This window comes from Mytilus galloprovincialis, chromosome 5 (assembly GCF_965363235.1).
Source record: "Mytilus galloprovincialis chromosome 5, xbMytGall1.hap1.1, whole genome shotgun sequence".
In the NCBI taxonomy this organism is placed as follows: Eukaryota; Metazoa; Mollusca; class Bivalvia; order Mytilida; family Mytilidae; genus Mytilus; species Mytilus galloprovincialis.
In genome coordinates this window covers 12,366,829-12,388,882 of record NC_134842.1, presented here as the reverse complement: position 1 = coordinate 12,388,882, position 22,054 = coordinate 12,366,829, and positions in this window count along the sequence as shown.

Below are 22,054 nucleotides of genomic sequence, written 5' to 3'. Positions count from 1 at the left end.
CATCCAGAGAATAAAAATTGTGCATTAACAGTAAACAATTTGAATTGAATTCAAGGATGAGATTATATCATAGATAATTATATTCCTTTTATTTTGGTTTATTATCTTTTAGTTTCACTTTTTGTTGGTTACATAAATTGGGTTTCTGAAGAAAAAAAAATTATTATAAGTTCTATATTTTGCCCCTATTATTAAGTTAATTTTTTCAAAACAAAAATGTTAAAAGTTGATGATAATACATGTGAGACAGTTAAATATTGAATATTCAAATCAGGTATGTTAAATGTCAAGAAAAACCTTATGCTAAAAGATATTTGTTGTTGACTTGATTGCCATGTGTTTCCTGTTTTTAAAATGATGTATTTATTCTAAAAATGCAACTTATATCCTATAAGCAGTCAACTGACGATTTTGAAAGAAACATAAACAGGCATATAGCATGTATAGACAAACATCATAAGAAAAATAAAAGACAAGAATACAAAAAGTTTTACAAGAGCACAAAAACGGGATGTAAAGAGCCATGTTATATGTATCAACACCAAAAGGCATAAACACAAGGCACATTGGCAAAAATGAAAGACAGGAATACGAGAATTATCCTATAACAATAAAACAGTGACTGGATGTACAAGAACCGGGCCATGTCAAATGGATATCAATAAAAACAGACAGACTACACAGTCAAAGTGATATTGTCAAGACAAATAAAAGAATAGTATAACACGTTATTAAGATGATAAACAACGTCAATATCCAGAATCTATACTCCAAGACCATCTTGTATTATTTGTGAAGTTGATACAGAATATTTGTCAACAAGGTCTTGGTACCTCCCGATGAACATTTTAAGAACAATTATAAAAGTTCTTTTGTCAAGTACATCATGTGTTTACAAAAGAATCCATGTAGAAAGAAATCTGCATTCCAATTAAAAGGTTGCCAATTACTCTTATAGTAAGTGAAAATATTGCGTTATAAAAACCACAATAATTTATTCTTTGAATTTAAATTGTTTATCCCTTGACAATTAAATAAACAGCCAAATAAGATTCTGAAGCTATTAGAAATTTATGTGAATGCTAATGGTTAGTACAATTCTACGATCTCTCAAAGTATAAAACTTGGTAGAAAAGATGAATTTTTATTGCACTACCCATGTGTATATTACAAAGTGGTCGCCTATCAATTTTACTATACACTAGGGATTGCTCATTGCTTATCAGCTACTGTACATTGTTAATACTTAAACATAATATATCAACAAATACAGACATTTGGAAATAGCATGGCGTTCAGTATCACTGAACTAGTATATATTTGTTTAGGGGCCAGCTGAAGGACGCCTTCGGGTGCGGGAATTTCTTCCTACATTGAAGACCTGTTGGTGACCTTCTGCTGTTGCTTTTTCTATGGTCGGGTTGTTGTCTCTTTGAAACATTCCTGATTTCCATACTCAATTTCATTTAAAGTGAGTATCTTTTTTTTAAAATTCAAATTCAACTTTTAAGACTTAAACATTGTAAACACTCTAAGGCCGTGTTCACACCAAACGCTGTGTACAGTAAACATGTTTACATTTGGTTTAATGTAATGCACACTAGTTTCACATTAAATTTGTTCACATCTACACACCTTGTTTAGCTACCTGTACATAAGATTTGTTCACGCTTGTAAACTATATGTCATTTAAATGTTCATTACGTAGAACAGAATTCAAATTTTCCAACAACTTTTCTAGCAGTTAGGGAACGACCATTTGACTTTAAAAAAGGGGGGTGTGATTATACCACAATTAGATTTAAAAACATGTGGTCATACAGAAGATAAAAATAAACAAATGTTCTGAATCCAAAGTTTGCCCATACATTATAGTGCCAAATATTGAATTGGTACCATAGAAAAAATAGATAAATATAAACTTTCGCCTGAGAAAAAAATCTGACTCGGATGTCTCGATTACGCATTGAAAACGTAGGCTTCATCAGCTTGCTTACAGACCAGACTAGAATTGCGATGTTAAGGATCACTTCATTTTTATCTTTTCTGTTTGTTTCAAATGGTATTTTTCTCCAAGGAGTATTTAGGCAACAACCATTTGATTTTCGGAGGGGGGGCTAAGGATTTTTTTCTTGACAATTTTTTTTTCGCATTCGGCGAAAGACAATCTCTTTTTTTGTCGAGAAACATTTTTTTCTGTCAATTTTAGCATAAAATATAGTGGTAGCTCAGGGTGAAACAAACATTTTTTTTTCTCAGGGTCAAAAATTGGAAACAAACTTTTTTTAACGGACTTGAGATACTTCACAAACAAACAATAGCCTCACCCTTTTTCAGTAATGCATTTATGAGTGAATCGTTGTTTGAGTAGAGACCAGTGGCAGATATTTCTGTCAGTGTGTACGTTCAGTCGATTCGGGAAGACCTTTTCAAATGAATTATGTGTTCGACAATGATGATGGATGGGTCTTGTTTGTCTTGATAAGGGGTTAATAAGGCTAGGTAAATAAAATTATAACAAATAAATATATCAAGTTTAGACAAATATTGCTTCAAAGAACTTTATTAATAAGTGTTATTAGTATCAATTTTATATAAAAATTGCTTCTTTTTTAAATATACATGGGAAAATTTTATGAATGCCTAGTTTAGTGTACACTTAACCTACACAAGGCCTACATCGACTATCGACTGCATGTAGACAAAACATGATTTACACTACATGTAAACATTGAGTTTTATCAATGAGAACGTAATTATGTTTAGTTTATGTGTGAGTTACACTAACACAGCAGCGAGTTTAGGTCAATGTGAACACGGCCTTAGTCTTAAGTAAACATGAGTTCACAATTTTCTTTACGTCATCGACTTTTCCTTTATCACATTCTAAAACATTACTTTTTCGATAAACATGTGCTACAGTCTTATAATTATTACTAACATAAATAGGATTTACTTTCAATTTCAACAGCCAAATGGGATTCTGAAGCTATTAGGAATTTATGTGAATGCTTATGATATGTACCATTCTACGATCAAGCTCTCAAAGCATAAAACTTAGTATAAAAGATGAATTTTTATTGCACTACCCATATGTATATTACGAAGTGGTCGCCTATCAATTTTACTATACACTAGGCTTTGTTCGGTGTTTATCAAAGACTTTACAGTGTTAATACTTAACATTGGCATAAACACATAGAGACGTATAGAGACATGTAAAATGACTTTCCATAATTCATATTCAAATTCAAAATTTAAGACTAAAATTGTTTACAACATTCTAGTCTTAAAATTTGAATTTGAATTAAAATTATGGAAATGGAAGTGAACATGCATTCACACTTTGCACGACGTCATTGACTTTTCTTCAACTTCGTACTTTATTTGGCCTTTTTAACTTTTTTGGATTCGAGCGTCACTGATGAGTCTTTTGTAGACGAAACGCGCGTCTGGCGTATATACAAAATTTAGTCCTGGTATCTATGATGAGGTTTTTTTTTCCTTAATCAAATTCAAAAGCATTACTGTTTTCGATATAAATGTGCTACAATCTTATACTAACTACTGAAAATAAGCAGGATTTACTCTCTGTTTATTAGACTAAAACTGTTACTCCAATTGGCGTATAAGCACTCCAGAAAAGGTGTTGAATCGCTCTACATTTTTGCCTTCAATTAATGACTGGCCAACTGCATCTCCTCTGTGTTTAATCCAAACCATATCTCCAGTCTCTAATGTAACAACTATTGTTTCTGTACTTATGTGATGATTACTGTATGCATACAAATAACCAATGGCATTGCCGTTTTTCACAATATCAGCATGGGCATAGTATCCAGGTGCAGCAAAAAGAGAACCAGAGAACAAATATATTCCTTTTACTGGTGCAGTGAAATGACTGTGACGAGTATCAAACGCATTTCCAATGTTTGTAATAACTGTATCAAATTCAATAATCTGATCCTGGCCAAGCTGAATGTTATGTTTTAGCGCTGCAGAAAAGGCGACTGCTGTTGGAGGTACGATTGCTGAAATAAATCATATCAATCTCATTTTAACCATGCTATAGTAATGATTATAGTACATAAACGTTTTGATACCAAAACTTCAGATTATAAATTATTTTTACTGACACAGTTTGTAATCTTCTGATTGATCAATAATAAGAAAAAGGTAAAATCACAAAAAATTCTGAACGGAGAGTCCCTAGTCAAATGGCAAAATGAATTGATAAAACACATCAAACGAATGGCCAACAACTGTCTTATTCCTGACTTGGTACATGCATTCTCAAATTTTCAAAGAACAGACATCATTTCTGATCTATTATTCTAAAACAAACAAGATTGGTTTAGTCCTCAGTCTTATTGGAACTGAAAAACCAAATAGTTGATTGATCACTTAAACATATAACCATCTTTCAAAGTCAAAACATTGCAACGTTCTTATATTTAAAAAAAGCAGTATTGATGACAATGCGGTAAGTAAAGTTTTGACAAGCTATTATATCGAAGAACCAAGATATCTCTCTGTATGCGGTATAAGAATAGCGAATCAAGTCGCTATTTCGACAAATTTTTGGGATAGCTATTTCCAGGAGGATATTTTCAGCTTTTACTAACTTGAAACTGGAAGTAAAAGACGCTTTCCAAATGAGTTTTCTTCTCCATCTTCATTTCCAAGAAGTTTGATAATGTTCAATATTTCTGCGTTTTGTCTCTGCAGGCTTTCCACTTGTCTCTTCAACGCAATGATATCTGACCTACAATCTATAGTCGAAACACATATAAACGCATGCGGTTTTCGAGCTTTGATCTTGTCAATTAACGACATAAAGTGGATATATTTTTTTACTACACGTACTCATTGATAGCACTTAAATCAAAAGTGCTATTAAAATGATTTAAAACTCTGAAAACAGATCAAGTTAACAGCTTAAAGATGACGCATTCCAGAGTATTTGAACTTAAAAGTGTGAAAATATAGAGTCATTAACAAACAACAAATCCAACTTGTCAAGATTACAAATTAACAGTGTTTCTGTGTGTGAATACTATGGATAACATCAGAGAGCTTTATCTCAGCAAGATAGTACATTCCATTCACACAGAGCAATATTAAATGTTTCATTTGTTGAGAGTCACAAAAATGAATCTCCATACAAATAACAAATTTCCTTTTAAAGTGGTTTGGGAGTGTTAATCAAAAGTGATATTTCTTCATACTTTGCCAAAACGTAGTGTATATCAATATAGAGGTCATCGTGCATTTTCTCAAGCTACAGTTTGTGACAAAATTACACTTTTTGTATGGATTATACAGGAAAAAACATTATTATGTGATCAAAAGCAAACTAAATGATAGAATTGTAAAATAAAATACGAGAAAACAGCTTTTAGAAAATGCTTTGAGAATATCAAAAGAAAAGATAGGTTCACCGTGCGTTTTTTCTGGCTAAAATACAAAATAGGAAAATTCCATGTAGGTTACTTCAAAAATTTAACTATTTCAGAGTCTCCTCCCCTTAAAATTCCAGTTTAAAAACATTAAAAATCAACCAAAATAATCTACACCTGTAGAAATATTTAATATTTTTAAAGTTATAATCAGTTTTTCTTTTTAAATGCAAATTCTTATCAGTTATTTGCATTTCTGCATCAAATTTTGCTTACTTGATTTAAATTCGGGACCTTTGATTCTCTGTTTTTTACGATCCAAGATGGCGAAAAACACCAATATAACCTTACTATACACCCTACACTTACAAATGGGGTTTGGTGAGAAGGTGTTTAAGAAATTGAATTTTTCTCTATTTACTCTATTTGTTAGGCATTAAATCAGTTCACTTAAAAATGAAACAGTACCTACCTTAAAACTCCATTTTAAGGTGGTACCTTACAGGGAGATAACTCTGTAAAGTCAAATAAACGTTTAAATAACGTTGTGTTGTAAAGGGAATATTCAGTTTCTCAGTGATCCAAATTGACGTTTGTCAAACTGCATAACCAGTGTATTTTTTTTTTATATAATGGTTTGTTAAATAAATTTTTTTGAAATTTTTATATTTTTGTTAAAGGGTCAAAGTTAATACTTTGTCAAAATTTTATGAAAATAAATCGAGCCAAATTAGTTTTAGTGAAAGTGTTGGGTACCACTTTAATGCAATATTGCCCAAACTTGTTAGGTCTTAACTGTAACAGAAAACCTCCAGCTATGAAGTTTTTACTCGGGTGGTAAATAGCAACAGCCACAAAATGCACATCTCTGAGTCCGTAATAAAAAGATATATGAAGAATTTTATCACGGTGTTGTTTACAAAGCTAAAGAATCACGCATATCAGAATCATTATTTACTAGTAGTATTTTTCCAAAATACAAGGCATAGTTGTAAAAATAAAGTTATATCGCTGTCAAACAAAGAGTATACTTGTTTGCCATACTCAACAGAAATATTGTATTCATATCGTGATGAAACAAGATATCAAACTGCACTTACCCATCCGGAGCACATGAGATCACCTCTAGTTTTTGGTGGGGTTCGTGATGTTTATTCTTTAGTTTTCTATGTTGTGTCTTGTGTACTATTGTTTGTCTGCTTGTTTTTTTTTCATTTTAAGCCATGGTGTTGTCAGTTTATTTTCGATGTATGAGTTTGACTGTCCCTCTGGTATCTTTCGTCCCTCTTTTGTAGACGTTTAAGACACAATTAATCACACAAGATTGTGATATAAAGTTTTGATTTGAACCCTCAAACACTACTGTGCGAACAAAAATGTCAAAATGTCAAGACCGAGGGCAACGTGAAGGGGTTAAGAAACTGTTTAGTCCATTTTATGATAATATTCTTTTGGTGTGGCTCGGTATTAATATATCCCGGTATTCTGTTATTGTGCTATGGTAATTTTTGTATACTTATCTTTAGTATTTGCCTATATGCGTTGTCTATATTCCATTGTGTTTTTCTTGGTTTATATATTTGTTTGTTTTCATAGTGATTAAGCTTGTTAAACATTGTTGACTACTTTATCCCTATGTTTGACATTATTACCGATTATGTATGGGTTTTTTTCACACATTATTGTCAATATGATGGAATTTTATGCAATACAAGCAAGAGGTTTAGCTACGTATAAAACAAGGTTTAATTCACGAGTGTCGAAAAAGGTTTAATGCCTCTACAAATCCAGGAATATGATAGTTGTTTTCCCGTCGTTTGATATGTTTGAACTGTTGATTTTGCCCTTTGATTACGGACTTTCCAATTTGCATTTTCCTTGAGTTCGATACGTTTGTTATTTTTGTATTTTTTTGCATTTTTTTCTTATTTCAGGTTTAATTTTCCTTTTCTTTGCAGAGTACTTTAAAACTACTATCTCACAAATTTCCTTGTCTACAATCGACTTCATTTTATGTTCAGGATAGAAAATCCTAGAGACGAAGGCGCATCCGATATAGGCTGAATTTGTCGGACACTTCTGACTGAGAAGTGACATTCCTTAATACGGTCACTATTGTATTATATTCTGCATTTACCACTGTCAAATTATTGTATATACATATGATACCTTTCGGATTTTATTTTGTGTTCTTAATTGAAGATATACATAATTCATCGTTGTACGTTTGTATTACAAAGAGAGAACATACATTTTCTATCTTAACTTTTGAAAAGGGTCTTATAAAACTTTTTGAGTGGTATTTTCTAGACATCATATTTTGATACTAGAAGTTATTATGTCGGGCATTCATTTTTGTAAAGATGTAAAAATTCCACATAATAATTTCCAACAATAATCAAATGCGATTTCAATCTAAAATGTATGCTAATAATTGATTGCAATGTAGCTTGTCTATATATGAAGATGCGTTGTAACTTAAATTTATAATCTTTATTCATAAATATAATTTATTTACAGACCCACATATTGGAGGCATTTCAAAACGATTCTGCGACTGTCCAAACAAGTCTATGAAGTACAAGATTTCAACTGATTACCACTTTTTGAATTTTGGATCCTCAATGCTCTATCTTCAACTTTGTACTTGTTTTACTTTATAAATATTTTGATTTGAGCGTCACTGATGAGTCTTATGTAGACGAAACGCGCATCTGGCATACAAAATTATAATCCTGGTACCTTTGATATCTATTTGGCAAATAAAATTTTCCAGTTTGAATTGGTGATCTACATTGTATTCTAGCATATTTCTGTCTGTTGAAAGGCCAAAATGAACATACGTTTATAAATAATATTGTTTAAACTTCTGAGAAAAACGTCGTATTTACAAATTTCAAATGGAGGACTAAAACGAAATGTTTCGAAAAAGGCGTCTATCCTAAATGGTGTATAAGTACTCCAGAAAACGTATTAAACTGATCTGCTGGGCTACCATAAATTAATGCTTTGCCGATTTGATCTCCTCTGTGCTTCATCCAAACCATATCTCCTGTCTCTACCGCAACAACTACTGTTTTGGTGCTAATTTGTTGATTGCTGTCTGCATATAGATAACCTATTGCATTTCCATTTTTTACAATATCAACGTGGACAGTGTTACCACTTTGTGCAAACAGTGAACCAGAGAATAAATATATTCCTTTACATGGAGCAGTGAAATGACTGTGACGAGTATCAAACGTATTTCCAATGTTAGTAACAACTTTGTCAAATTCAACAATCTGATCCTGTCCGAGCTGAATGCTATGTTGTAGTGCTGCAGAAAAGGCCACTGCTGTCGGAGGTACGATTGCTGAAATAAAATATCTCTAGTTACAACAAGGAATATTTATAGATTATCGTTAATCATCTCATCGAAATTGATTTGCAAGTTTGAGCCGGTACGGCTTAAGTTAGAAAAGCTAGCGCGTTGAGGTTACCATTGATAATCTGTTTATCGCTCTGTTTACCTATGACAGACAAAAAAAAGCCGTCAGTATGATTTAAGACATAATTTTCTGTATTAACTAGATATTTCTTACACACGAATTACATTCTAATCTCGAAATTTTCTCACTTCTTTTAATATATAGACCGATTGTTATCTGCTTTTTCATAAACTAAGATAGAGGAAGACACCTGAGTCAATCTTGTGTTAAATAATTAATACAGATTAGTAAAAGGCATCGTTGGTTTGTACTTCTAAAGGCAAGATGGATTTATTCCTCGGTTTTCTATGAAATGGAAACACCAGATTTAGTTATTGATTTCTTGAAACTATTAGCATCTTTTGAAGTCTTAATCTTTTAACTTCTTCTGCATAAACTTAAGGAAATTAAAGGTTTTGATACAATGCAGAAAGTACATTTTACAAACTGTTATATTAAAGAACATAGATATCTTCCAAAATCTGCTTACTTGAGACTGGAAGCAATAGACGCTTGCCAAACAAGTTTTGTTCCCCATACTCATTTCCAAGGAGTTTGATAATGTTTTCATATTTTGTCAATATTTCGTCATTTTGTCTTTGTATTTCCGAGTTCTGTCTTAGTATATCCGAGTTCTGTCTTAGTATTTCCGAGTTCTGTCTTAGTATTTCCGAGTTCTGTCCTTGCAGACTATATAGTTGCCTCTTCAAAACAATTATGTCTGAGCAGCAACCTATATAATAGACGAAAACAAATAAAAATGCATATTTGATTCAGTTTTCGGCTTTATTCCTGTCCTTTGATGAGATATGGTGGACCGATCCCTAGAGATACAAATTATCTTTCAACTACTAAAATTATAAAATGCGAGTTATTTCGCAATAATAAAAACATCGCATTAATTTCTAAATTTAGAATAATTTTTATAGCACTTCATCATGCTACTTCTATAATAATTATTCAAATCTCAAAAAACCGACTGTGATATGTCAGATAAATTGAAATCAAAAATTTTGGAAAGATAAAGCCCATTGCAATACAACAAACGGTCATGATTATAAAAGTTACAGTGTTAGCGAGCACTATTATTACAATTGTTGCAATGAATTACATAGTGCCCCCCAGTGAAATAAAAACAGATAATTTCACATGTGAAATAAACGTGGTTATTTCACAACTCTGACGTCATACAACAATAGGCAATTCAAAGACACAGATAAAGTCCCTTACATGTTTTATTTGTCATAAAAAAAGCATTTACCAGTGTAATTAAAAGAACCACTCTTATATAATTCAAATATAACATTCGTAAATAAATGTGTTTTCGGTCACTCGTTGGATATTTTTCTGTCTTTGAATTCTATGATTAGTTAATCTATAATTAACATAGCGTACTATATATTACCATTAGAAGAAACGTCGTGGCTGCTGTCACCTGCAATCGCTAAAGTCAAGCCAACTATTATCATACAAACAAGTGTCGCCATATCAGTCCTTCAATCCAAATAGTGTCCGTACTGATAAAGTATTTCTACTACTACAATAAATCTTATCTCTAGTTTACAATCATACACGCATATACAAGCATGTATTATGTGATATCTAGTGGATTGTTTCATAATATCTTAATTTGGAATTTAATGCGACTGTCATACATTATGGATGTCAACTCGCTGAAGAATTATTATTCGTGTAGTCGTTGGTTTTACCGAGAGATACTCGAGTTCTCGCTCTCAAAATAATATCTTCGAATTTGGCACACAGTAATTTAAAACATTTTAAGTTGTGCGGGTCCGGTTGTCTACTAGACGTTAACCCCTTTGCATTTTGGACAGGGACTAAACCCGGAAATTATGTAATTTATACGTGTTTCTCGTTTCTCATTTTTTATATAGATTAGATCGTTGGTTCTCCCGTTTGAATGTTTTTACACTAGTAATTATTGGGCCCTTTATAGATTGTTGTTCGGTGTGAGCCAAGGCTCCGTGGTGAAGGCCGTATATTGACCTATAATGGTTTACTTTTATAAATTGTTATTTGGATGGAGAGTTGTCTCATTGGCACTCACATCACATCTTCCTATATCTGAACGAATTGTGCTACTCATACGAGTACAAAAACAAGTCGGATAAACGGAGTTTACAATAATTAACCATTGGAATATTCTAACATTGTAGTTATTTACCTATTGATATGTATCCATAATGTGGGCCTAGTAAAAAAGACTGAATGATCTGGTTAAATGAGTTGGTTGATGACTTTTTTTCGTTTTAACATTTTGTAAATATGATCATTTTTGTAGACTTTTTTCATAATGAACAATGAACAATATATTACACAAACGTTGATTTTGAATATTTTCAAAAACATATATATATAAGCTGAACATGAAATTTTCAAATTTTCAACCTAAAATCAGCAATGAACCATCAAAACAACACCTGAAACAAAAAATTGATAATATTTTTGGATGATATATTGGCTCTCAATAATGACAAATTCAGTATATACACTAAACAGATTTATCCTATTAAACTTGCTTTAAATAAAGATAATACTTACAATGAACTCTACACTTTCCTGGATCTTGATATCTATATCATTAACGTCTAGCTTAATACCAACATTTATGATAAAAGAGATAATTTTTCATTTCCTTTTGTTAATTAAACATTTGTAGATAGTGACGTTCCCTTGTCACCACCTTATGGTGTTTATGTATCTAAATTTTTTCGGTTCGTTCGCGTATGGAACAACCTGTTATATTTTAACGAAAGAAATCTATGTTTTACTGAAAAATTATAACATCAGGGTTTTCAATATCACAACCGTGTCAAAACATTTACTTTAAGAGGGTCAAAAGATACCAGATGGACATTTAAACTCATAGATCGAAAATAAACTGACAAAGCTATGGCTAAAAAGGTAAAAGACAAACAGACAAATAATAGTACACAAGATACAACATAGAAAACTAAAGACTAAGCAACACGAACCCCACCAAAAACATGGCGGTGTTACTAAATGTAATCATCGGTACAAGGATAAAAGATTGCGTATTTTGGCTTTAATATTGATTCACTTACTTTAAGTATAGGGTCTATGAAGCGGAAATACACACCTTTATTCTAAAACCATTGTTTTCATGATACGGGTTATGTTCTCAACTTTGTTAAGTTATGTCTCCAATCTAACCAAATGTGGCTTCTAATATACAACCCGTAAAGCCAATCGGAAGGCTAACTTTGACAAGGGTTGTACTGCTGCTTGGGAGAAGACCGAGGGATAAGAACATGTATTTACGCTAGTCAGCCGTTGGGATTTGATTTAAGTTAAAATAAGCATGGCAATCTTTAAAGAATATGCAAGAAAAGAGATACTGGTTTATATTTACCCAAACATAATATCCCTCTTGTTTTATTTAACAACAAGAAATGACTTAGTTGCGTGACGCATAAAGAGCGGAGTTTAGTTTTAATACAGTCATTACTGTAGATTCAGAAAGTATTGCGATGTTTTATTATTGTGAAGCATGCGATAGGTCTATAATCGCAATAATTGAAACTCATATTTTGAAATTTTTTAAATGAATCATGTGAATTAAACAGTTTTTTTCTCAATACTGCAAACAATGAAATCGCATTTTATAGATATAGGAAGATGTGGTGAGAGTGCCAATGAGACAGCTCTCCGTCCAAATAACCAGTATAGGTCAATATACGGCCTTCTACATTTATAGACTCATTCTGTATTCTAAAGCTTGCAGTGGTCTAACCAGCAGGGTTGTGTCAAATAATTTTACGTTCTTTTAAAACAAATTATCGTTAGATACCAAGATCTTGTTGATAGATATTCAGTAACAACTTCACAAATAATTCATGATGTCCTGAAGTATAGATTCCAGGTACTGTCGTTGTTTATCAACTTAGTTAAGCGTTAATGTGTTATTTTATTTGTAACTTATTAACCTGGCAAGTTACTGTTAAGTCCATTGTTGGTAATATTCTATCACATCCCGTCATTTTGTTGTGCTATGGTATAAGTTTTGTATTCTAGACTTTTCTTCTTTTTAAGTTGATTTGTTAATATACCATTTTGATTTCCATGTTTACATATATGTTTGATTTTATAGTGATTGCGATATAACACAATGTCGGCTGTTGTATCCCTATTTTTGACATTATTATCTATTATGTCTATTTGTTTTGTGTATACATTGTTCTAAGTATAATGAAATATTATGAAACTGTTATATAAGTAAGAGGTTCAGCTACCTATGAACGCTTTTCACGTCAGGACATTAATAATAATGACAGTTGTATACCTTCGTTTGATATTTTTGAACTGTTGATTTTGCCGTTTGATAAGGAACTTTCCATTTTGAATTTGCCTTTGAGTTTGGTAAAAAAATATCACATTTAAGGAACAGGTACAAATTGTACTATACAGAGTACTTAACAACTACCTCACTTTTTTAGATGTCTATATGTGTTTTTACTTCATGATCAGGAAATTATGAAATGCCGCCAACAATGGTATTATATTGTGCATTCACCACTGTCAAATTATTGTAAATGATACTTATTTGATTTGATTTTATGTGTTGTTAATCTAAGATGAAATTGAGAATGGAAATGGGGGATGTGTCAAAGAGACAACAACCCGAACATAGACCAGACAACAGCAGAAGGTCACCAACAGGTCTTTAATGCAGCGAGAAATTCCAGCGTTCTTCAGCTGTCTCCTAAACCTATATATACTAGTTCAGTGATAATGAACGCCATATGAAACTCCTAATTGTACACAAGAAACTAAAATTAAAAATAATACAAGACTACCAAAGGCCAGAGGCTTACTATACAATTTATCTATTATATGTGATAAACTACTGACAAAACGTCAAATGTTAATAGTTTTAATAATGGAATAGAAGGAATGTTTCGAAGAAAGCATCTATACCAGCTGGTGTATGAGCACCCCAGAAAATGTATTATACTGTTCTGTTGTGTGACCATAAATTGATGCTTTGCCGATCTGATCTCCTCTGTGTTTCATCCAAACCATGTCTCCCGTCTCTAACGCAACAACTACTGTTTCAGTACTTATGTGGTGATTGCTGTTTGCAAATAGGTAACCAATTGCATTTCCATTTTTTACAATATCAACGTGGACATAGTTTATACCAACTTCGGTAAAAAGTGAACCAGAGAATAAATATATTCCTTTTACTGGTGAAGTGAAATGACTGTGGCGAGAATCAAACGCATTTCCAATGTTAGTAACAACTTTGTCAAATTCAACAATCTGATCCTGACCGAGCTGTATGCTATGTTTTAGTGCTGCAGAAAAGGCAACTGCTGTTGGGGGTACGATTGCTGGAATACAATATCTCTAGTTATAACAACGTATATCTATAGATTATCGTTGATCATCTCAACGAGATTGTTTTCTAGCTTGGGCCGGTACGGCGAAAGTTAAAAAAGCTATCGAGTTGAGATGACCAATGATAATCTGTGCATCGCTTTTTTTACCTAAAACAGACAAAATAATCTGGGTTTTTTTTTGTAAAATAATGCCGTAAGTGTAATTAAAGACATAATTTTCTATATAAACAAGAAAAGTCTTACATATGAACTTGATAAAGAACATCCCACTCTCGAAATTTGCACATTTCTTTTAAGATCTAGAACGATTTTTATCTGCTTTTTCAAAATCCAAGATGGAGGAAGACAGTACACCTGAGCCAACTTAATACCAAAACATAATAACTGTAAATTGTTAGTCCTTACAATCTAATGTTAAATAATCAACAAAAGGCATTTAACAATAAGGACATATATCATTGTTACTCTATACTTTAAAAACAAGATCGATTTATTCCTCGGTCTTATTAGAACAGAAACACCAGAATGTTTTATTCATTTCTTCAAACGTTTAACTACTTCTACATGAACTTTAGGAAATTAAAAGTTTTTTTACAAAGTAGAAAGTAACTTTTACGAATTGTTATACTAAAGAACAAAGATATCTACCAATTTTTACTTACTTGAGACTGGAAGCAACAGACGCTTTCCAAACGAGCTTTGTTCTCCATCCTCATTTCCAAGGAGTTTGATAATGTTTTCATATTTTGTCAATATTTCTTCATTTTGTCTTTGTATTTCCGAGTTCTGTCTTAGTATTTCCGAGTTCTGTCCTCGTAGACTATATAGTTGCCTCTTTAAAACAATTATGTCTGAGCAGCAACCTATATAATAGACGAAAACAAATAAAAATGCATATTTGATTCAGTTTTCGGCTTTATTCCTGTCCTTTGATGAGATATGGTGGACCGATCCCTAGAGATACAAATTATCTTTCAACTACTAAAATTATAAAATGCGAGTTATTTCGCAATAATAAAAACATCGCATTAATTTCTAAATTTACAATAATTTTTATAGCACTTCATCATGCTACTTCTATAATAATTATTCAAATCTCAAAAAACCGACTGTGATATGTCAGATAAATTGAAATCAAAAAATTTGGAAAGATAAAGCCCTTTGCAATACAACAAACGGTCATGATTATAAAAGTTACAGTGTTAGCGAGCACTATTATTACAATTGTTGCAATGAATTACATAGTGCCCCCCAGTGAAATAAAAACAGATAATTTCACATGTGAAATAAACGTGGTTATTTCACACCTCTGACGTCATACAACAATAGGCAATTCAAAGACACAGATAAAGTCCCTTACATGTTTTATTTGTCATAAAAAAAGCATTTACCAGTGTAATTAAAAGAACCACTCTTATATAATTCAAATATAACATTCGTAAATAAATGTGTTTTCGGTCACTCGTTGGATATTTTTCTGTCTTTGAATTCTATGATTAGTTAATCTATAATTAACATAGCGTACTATATATTACCATTAGAAGAAACGTCGTGGCTGCTGTCACCTGCAATCGCTAAAGTCAAGCCAACTATTATCATACAAACAAGTGTCGCCATATCAGTCCTTCAATCCAAATAGTGTCCGTACTGATAAAGTATTTCTACTACTACAATAAATCTTATCTCTAGTTTACAATAATACACGCATATACAAGCATGTATTATGTGATATCTAGTGGATTGTTTCATAATATCTTAATTTGGAATTGAATGCGACTGTCATACATTATGGATGTCAACTCGCTGAAGAATTATTATTCGTGTAGTCGTTGGTTTTACCGAGAGATACTCGAGTTCTCGCTCTCAAAATAATATCTTCGAATTTTGCACACAGTAATTTAAAACATTTTAAGTTGTGCGGGTCCGGTTGTCTACTAGACGTTAACCCCTTTGCATTTTGGACAGGGACTAAACCCGGAAACATCATTAGCATAGCTCATTACCCACATTTACTAATCAATGGTTGATAACATTGTGTAAACACATGAAAATAGATGAAAAAAGTTATATAAAAAATACCGAACTCTAAGCAAATTCAAAAGAAATTAAAATTCTTTCTGTAGGCAGCTAAACCTCTTACTTGTTTATCAGTCGCATAGAATTGCAAGGTATTGACAACAGTGTGTGAGCAAAACAAACAAACATATGAGGTTAAAAGTAAAAACAGGGGTACAGCAGTCAACATTGTGTAATAATCTTAATAAATTAAAAATAAACAACTTAGTCAATAAAGACGAAAAGCAGTATATGCACTCTTTAAAAGGCAGAATATAAGCAAAAACAAAAGACAAGAATACAAAAAATGGCATTGCACAATAAAACAATGGCGGGATATATAAATACCGAGCCATACCAAATTGACAATACCACAAATAAGCTAAACAGTAAAGGTTAAAAATAGAAAAAGACAAATATACGAAGATAACTCAATCACGTAATTAAAATGATAAATAACAACAGTGTCTATAATCTATTCTTCAAGACCACAGTCATAATAGTAGTCATCGATTCGTTTAATAAGTTCTTTAAAAAAAATATTAGCGTGACAAATAGTTCAGTGGAAAGTCAGGCTTGTAATATAAACCATCCGACTGTATAAAAATATTTAATCTTACGGTAGTCTGTCGTTACAATTTATAAGATCTGTTAAGCCGAAAGTGTAAGGCTATGACGTATGGTCTCGTTTGTATCCAACCACTTGAAGAGCCAAAACTCGGGACTGAGTTTGTATTTTGAAACGGAAGATGTTGGAGGCATGTTGAATGACGATTTAGCATAAACACACGATTAAAATGACTTTTGTGGAATGAATCAGAGCCAAGAGTACGTTGTATGCCGATGTTCAAAAGTTAAAAAATCGATTCATAGAAAATAAATCCGGGTAATAAACTAAACCCGAGGGAAGCACATCTACTATAGGAAGAAAACAAAGGAACAGCAGGATAATTGAAGAGCAACATAAACAATGATAAACAAACATCAACATACATAGCAAACGAACTATTTGATAACAACTGTCATATTCTTGACTTGGTGCCAGACATTTTAAGAACAAGAGTGCACACACTGAAATGTCTCGCCTTCTTTACTAATCATTGATATTATGTTGATAGTCCTAATTATAAAGCTTTAGTACAACTGTCACATAAACTTAATATTACTCAAGAAAACTAAACATTGACCAATGAACCATGATAATGAGGTCAGGAAAAATGAACCATGCCAGGTTCATGTTCAGCTAACAATTTTTTCACAAAACAAAAATAGTTGACATATTGCGCATAGTTAAAGAAAAACAGACCAAAAACACAAAAACGTAACACTGAGCAATGAACCGTGAAGATGAGGTCAAGTTCAAATAAAACCTACGTGACTGACATATAGATAATAAAATATTTCCAAACACCAAACATAGTTGACCTATTGAATAAAGTATTAGAAAATAAGACCAAAACTCAAAAATGTAACTTTGACCACTAAACCATGAAAATGAGGTCAAGGTCAGATGACACCTGCCCGTTAGACATGTACACCTTACAATCATTCCATACACAAAATATAGCAGACCTATTGCATAAGAAAAACAGACCAAAACATAAACACTTAACTATAACCACTGAACCATGAAAATGAGGTCAAGGTCAGATGACACCTGCCAGTTGGACATGTACACCTTACAGTCCTTCCATACACCAAATATACTAGACTTATTGCTCACAGTATCTGAGATATGGACTTGACCAAAAACACTTAACCTTGTTAACTGATCCATGAAATGAGGTCGAGGTCAAGTGAAAACTGTCTGACGGGCATGTGGACCTTGCAATCTACGCGCATACCAAATATAGTTATCCTATAACTTATAATAAGAGAAAATTTAACATTACAAAAAATCCTTAACTTTTTTTCCAATAGTCACTGAACCATGAAAATCAAGTCAAGGACATTAGTCATGTGACTGACGGATACTTCGTAACATGAGGCATCTATTTACAAAGTATGAAGTCTCTAGGTCTTACAACTTCTAAAATATAAAGCCGGATCACTTCCCCTATGTCGAGCTTTCTGCGACAAAAGTCGCAGGCTCGACAAAAAAAATGATAGATTGAACCTGGTTTTATGGCTAACAAAACCTCCCACCTTTATTGCATTGTTAAGGAAAATATCGCTAAAATGACAGCACTACATGACAGAACAAACACACGAAAGAACACTTATCACAGAGAAACGCACTAACAAATAATATTGCAGTCGACACAACTTGTAAACCAAGTTTTGTCGCAGAAACAGAGCAACAATGAACATCTTCCATCAACTACAGATAGCACAGGACAATAAAACCGACACTGTTCTAACAGAAAACCATTAAACTGTGTCGATTATTAATTTTGTATTCCATACTCACGGGTGGCATTCGGTTTAACGAGAGAAATGATCGTGAATGAATATCTAACGGCGGTCAAGTATTGAGAGACGACCGTGAAAGCTCTGGTAACGGATCGTGAAAGACATTTAATGTAAATTCTAGTTCAGAATCTTTGAAAAAATCGCTTAATTTTCAAAACGCGGAACAAATCAGCCCAAAAAAATATGTCTGTCAAAATGGTTTAACTTCCTCAACATAAGAAAAGAAAACATGCAGTACTCTATGAAAAAACACAAAAGGCGCATTGCATGTCTATGAATAAAGGCAACAGTAGTATACCGCTGTTCAAAACTCATAAATCCATGGACAAAAACAAAATCGAGTTAACAAACTAAAACTGAGGAAACGTATTAAATATAAGAGGAGAACAAGGACACAACATTAAAATGTAACACACACAGAAACGGACTAAGCATTAGACAAAATCCTATGAGAATAACAAATATAACAAATATAACATCAAAACCAAATACATGAATTTAATTAAGAAATAATTCTTGGGGCTTAAATATATCGTGATTTACCACGGGTTGGCCCTTTATGGCAAATATTTTACCCCGAGCGATAGCGATGATTCATAAACCATGCCATACAGATCTCTGCAAATATCCCGTACACCAAACAAATGTGTTCCGATCCTAACAGTGCCTTAGAAACTGACAAATGTAAAAGTTAAGCTTGGCCAATTAATTCGGAACATAAGATCGAAAGTATATGAAACCCTGACCGACAGGCAGACATATACATCTAACTATTATTCAGTATATCAAATACAATTGACGTCATATATGAAACATGCAGACAGACATGTACACCATACACCAAATACCGTGGTGCTATAGCATACAGGTATAATGTAAATAAGCAAAAGTCCAGACAACATAAAACGAACATTGCCAAATGAGGCATGATAATGAGTTCAATTTTATTTAAAACCTTGCAATAATAACATCAGACAGTTTTTCTAAAGATTAACGAATCTGCGAAATGGACTTGACCACAAAACTTAATCTTCATTTGACGAATAATTTGAACGTCTTCGAAGCATCAGATTTTTCACGATCCTTTTCACGATCATCAAAAAGCGGTACGTGATCTTTCCCGACTGAAAAATCAATTTTGTGCAAATATTCCTTTTATTTTACCAAGTTTCAGATTATGTTTATACAAAACAACTATGAGAACCATTTGATTCACTCAAATATAATGCCCTTATTCGGATAAAAGTAGTTTATTTTTTTCAAATTTGGGGGAAATCATGTTTGTTTACATTTTTTATGTCATTGAAGTGTCGTGAGGCAAACTGCCTTTTGCTGTTTTGTGAAAACTATGCACTTTTAAACTGGATTTTCTCACATACTGATCTTAATGTTGAACCATTTTGACAGACACTTTTATTTTTTTTTTGTGAATTTGTCGGTGAAATTAATTAAATTACATTATTTAATGACCTTTCATATGTCTTCTCGATTAAATTTCTTTAACGATCCGTTACCAGAGCTTTCACAATCGTCTCGCAATACTTGACCACGGTTAGATATTCTTTCACGATCATTTCTCTCGTTAAACCGAATGACACCCGTGGTACTCGTTATGACTGAACAATACTGAATTATTCGAGTAGTCGTCGACATCCTTAGTGAAATATTACAAAATATATAGAAAGAGCATCAAATTTAAATAAAATTCCACTTATCTAACAACAAATCTAAAGATTGATTAATATAGTGAAGACTGTTTGAATCTTTTTCGAAAAGAAAAACATATTTTATTAAAAATGAGTCTGACTTCATATAGGAATTTCTTGGGAAGAAAGACAAGAAGTTAGCAGTATCCTTTAACTTTACTTTCCGATGATGTTCCCTCACTAAATGATTCAAAATTTGGTGACTACGTTGAATACATCTTTCCTATCAAACTTGAGATAGCAGATACAATTAAGTCTGTCTCATTTCTTGACTTACATCTAGAAATTGACAATGGAGTAAGATGGAAACTAATCTATACTGCAAAAGAGGTGAGTTCAACTGTGAACATTCCATTTCTATAAAGCAACATTCCAGCATCACCTGCATAAGGAATATGTATCTACAAGTTGATACGATATTCTCGGGCTTGTTTTTCCTATCAAGATTTCTTTGATATAGTGTTAACGTTGCTTCTCACAAGACAGCTACTAATATTAAACAAACAGTTCCAAATAGTGAAGTAGAAATCATCCTTTCATAGATTTTACGGACGCCATCACGAGTTGTTTGACCATTGTGGAATATCCGTTTCAGAGTTGATGGTGGATATGTTCCTCGTGCATGTCGTAATTACATTCTTATCTCCTTTTCACAAATGTGACCAACCGAATTAGACTTATAACCAGATAAGTACTGACTTGAGCAACACGACGCGTGCCACTTGTGGAATAGGGTCTGTTTATTCTAACGGAGCACTTGAATTCAATTCCAGTTTTAAGTGGGGTTCGGGTTGCCAAGTCTTTAGTTTTCTATGTTGTGTTTTGTGTACTATTGATTGTCGGTTGGTCTTTCTTCTTTTTTAAACAATGGCGTTGTAAGCTTATTTTCGACTTACGAGTTTGAATGTCCGTCTATCTTTTTTAAGGAAAAGATTGCTAAGATATCACAGAGCTTGTATTACCTTTCATGATTTCCTTGTAAGAGGATTCTGCTTACAAGGAAGCAACTAAATCAAGAGTTCAAATCCGTGGAGAAATCTTTTCATCAAAACGTTTACGGACGCCTTCACGAGAGGTCTGACTATTATCGAATACCGTCCGTTTCACGAATGACGACAGATATGTTCCAATTGTCGTTACCATATTCCCGTCGTCTTTTCGCCGAATTGTAACCTTTAGAATAAAACTTATCACTGGGTATGAACTCATATGAGCAACACGATGGGTCGCACATGTGAAGCAGAATATTCTTGCCCTACCGGAGCACCTGCGATCCTCACCGGTTTTTTTGTGAGGTTTAAGTAGCTCAGTCTTTGTTTTTCTAAATGTTTTACTTCTTTATGGAGAGGTGACAAATACAAGTTGAATGTATTTCGTCTTTCAAGTTCACGATCTGTTCCATCCTAGGCCAGCATGCTATTGTATGACCACCTAAGTGGTACAGAATCTACAGACCAAATATAAGTTGATAAATACTCACATGAAAATATCACATGAAAATATCACATGACAAAATCCTCATCAATTTTTATCCTATTCATTTAAGTCATAGAACCATTGACGATTAAGTAATAAAAACAGATAGATGGGTACTTGAAACTATAAGGCATTTGCGCGTGTACATATGT